Consider the following 3,197-nt stretch of genomic DNA (forward strand, 5'->3'; position numbering starts at 1 on the left):
GTGGAACATGGGGTGTGAATGCCAAGTTTAAAACTTCAGAAGTGTGCTCTGTCCAACAAAGAACAAAAGAAATATTTGCCTATAAAAACTTGGATTCGCTTACTCCAAGAGTAAATTTAAAAAACTTAATCTATATCTTAGCTATTCTTTCTAGAGAAACCTAATAGTTTCGATTATTTATTAATTCAAATTATTGGACTTCCCTAAAGTTAATGGCTAAAATGTGGAATAAGTTTTTTAAACTTACTCTTAGCCCAAGTTTGGTATGGCTTATTTTTGTAGCTTATGCGTATTTTTTGAAAAATAAGCTGAAAATATAAAGTATGTATGTTTGATAACCAAATGAAATTATAAACTCAGTTTTTTTTTTTAAAAATAAGCAAAAAGTGTCAACTTCAAAATCATGGGTTGGCTTATTTTTTATTAGTTTATTTTTTTTCCGATTTTTCCATTTCGGATTTTACCTTAACATAACTTTATCTCGCATCATTTTTACTCTTCGATCAAACACTATAACTCTTCACATCATCATTGTAACATATTAAAACTTTTGTATAAATCTTTGACATTAGCATATTATTTGTTTTGTGAATTGTTAATTTAAATTTAACAACTTCTATTTATTTCTTAATATTGATATTGGTTTTTATATTGTATTTTATTTTAATATATTTTTTAGCCTTTGTTATGCAATATTAAGAAAAAATTTCTTCAATTTTTCACATCTCATTTTATCACATCATAACTTTATCTCTCTCTTCCTTTTTACTATTTCACCAAACACCATATCTCTTCACATCATTATTATCATAACTTATTAATTTTTTTTTTGTATAAAACTTGATATTTGTGTATTATTTATTTCGTGAATTGTGTAATTCAAGTTTAATAACTTCTATTTATTTGTGTCATGTTGTTTTTTAATATTGATATTAGTTTGTATATTGTATATCCTTTTAATATATTTTTTAGCCTTTGTTATGCAATACTAGAAATTCATAGTAAAAATATACATGATGACAAATATTAAAAAAAATGTATTTAAAATAGTGTAAAAAACAATCAAAATGATCATAACATAAACAAATAACCTCATACCATTTTCTGTAATTTACTATGTAAAAACTAATCTTTCTACCTTACCCAAAAAACATATTAGTTTATAGAAGAGAGATTCATTTACTCCAAGAGTAAGTTTTACTTACTCTTCATTCTAATCATCTCTTTTAGGGAAATCCAATGGATTTCCTTAGAATTGATGGTTATAATGAGGAGTAAGTGGATCCTCACTCTAGTTTATATTTAGTTTTCAGCTAAGGTACTCAAATATAAACAAATTATAATGATAATAGATTATAATCTCATAATTTATAATTTCACAGTTTATAAACTGAAATTAAAAACTTAATCTATAGCAAATGCACACTTAGTGCATGTTTGATATATCTTTTTTTGGTAGATTTTGCATATTTTTTAAAAAAAAAGTTGAATATATAAACTATGTATGTTTGACAACCAAATAAAATTATAAACCCAATTTTTTTTTGTTGAAAAAATAAGCAAAAAATATAAGCTCCAAAATCATGGGTTGATTTATTTTTGGTTAGCTTAATTTTTTCTTCCAATTTTTCCACTTCCCATTTTACCTCATCATAACTTTATTTTCTCCTCATTTTTACTCTCACCAAACTTCGTAACTCTTCACATCATCACCCCAGGCTCCATAACTTTCCTTTTACTCCATCTTTTTATCACCACCAAACTCTATCAACTCCTCATAATTCTCCCTTTTCTCTCTCTCTATCACCACGTACCTCCATAACTCCCCATAACTTCCTATAACTTTTTTTCCTCCATCTCTACTCCCTTTTGAAACAACAATCTCACTCACGCTGATCCATCTCCTCATCCTTCCATCTCCATAGAAGAATCACTATATGGTATTATTTTAATTTCTTTATTTCTTACTCGTTTTGCTCTGTTTTGTAATATTGTTTTGCTTTCTTTATTTATCACTCTATCTTTATTACATAGTATATAGTTATTATACAGATAATCTAGGATTAATTGATTATGCACAATTATATTAATCGATTATGTTCAGGTTTAATCGATTATGCTGAATCTTGATATCTTTGGAAAACATATTTTCTTGCAATGAAACACTAATGATTACTAGTCTTTACTGTCCTGAATTGATTCTTGATTATACTATGATTATTAACACTTATCTCAAATCACAGAATGCAATTAACACATAAATCAATAAAGACGAAATCGTAAAAGAGATAGGGAAATAGAAAATGCTCAAAGATTTTTATCCTGGTTCGTTTACGGGTTCACTTGCAAACTACATCCAAGCCCCCTTCTGATCTTGGGAGATTGTTTTTACTATTGAAAAAGATGTTTGGTAACAAGAACTCTTCCAATACACTTAGCAAGATACCCCCTTATTGAACTTGTTGAGCCTACACGCTCGGTTTGACCAATCTAAACGCCTACTATGATACCACACTGTTCGCGAATCTGGCCCCAACCGAAGTATCGCTCGATCCAATATTTCCTGCTCCGTGAAGATAACCAATTCTCTAATATGATGATGGTAACACACCACGAAAACAATCCTTGTTATTCACAAAATAAGCCGAGTTAATTGCCACTTAATGCGCGGATAAAACTCTGAATTCAGCTCTATAACCCACTACTGAAATCTCACAACATCCTTAAACTAAATGTGAAGTTTATGCAGGGTTTTTTTCAAATGAATGAAAATATGACGCCACTATGAAAAGAATTTCTCTTTTCTCTCTTAGAAAACTATGCAAAAAAATCTTTCAAAGATAAGTAAGATGCTTTGAAAATTGCAGCTATGAGAATCTTGGGTATTATTTTTCTCTAAATGTAAAAACGAAAGTTTGTGAATTATTCACATGAGTTAAAATAACAGCTTTTATATCAACCTAATTTTAACTGCTGTTAATCGATTATGAACATACTTAATCGATTAACGTGCTAATGAAAAATTGTTTTTCAGTTAAGGCTTAATTGATTATCAGTCTACTTAATCGATTAATGAGCCAAAAATCCTGGGAGATTAGCTACTGTAACTCCTTTTAATCGATTACACTAATCCTTAATCGATTAATGAATTTCAATAAGATATAATCAATTATCAATTATGTTAATCGATATATATA

Source organism: Lupinus angustifolius, chromosome LG02 (assembly GCF_001865875.1).
Source record: "Lupinus angustifolius cultivar Tanjil chromosome LG02, LupAngTanjil_v1.0, whole genome shotgun sequence".
NCBI lineage: Eukaryota > Viridiplantae > Streptophyta > Magnoliopsida > Fabales > Fabaceae > Lupinus > Lupinus angustifolius.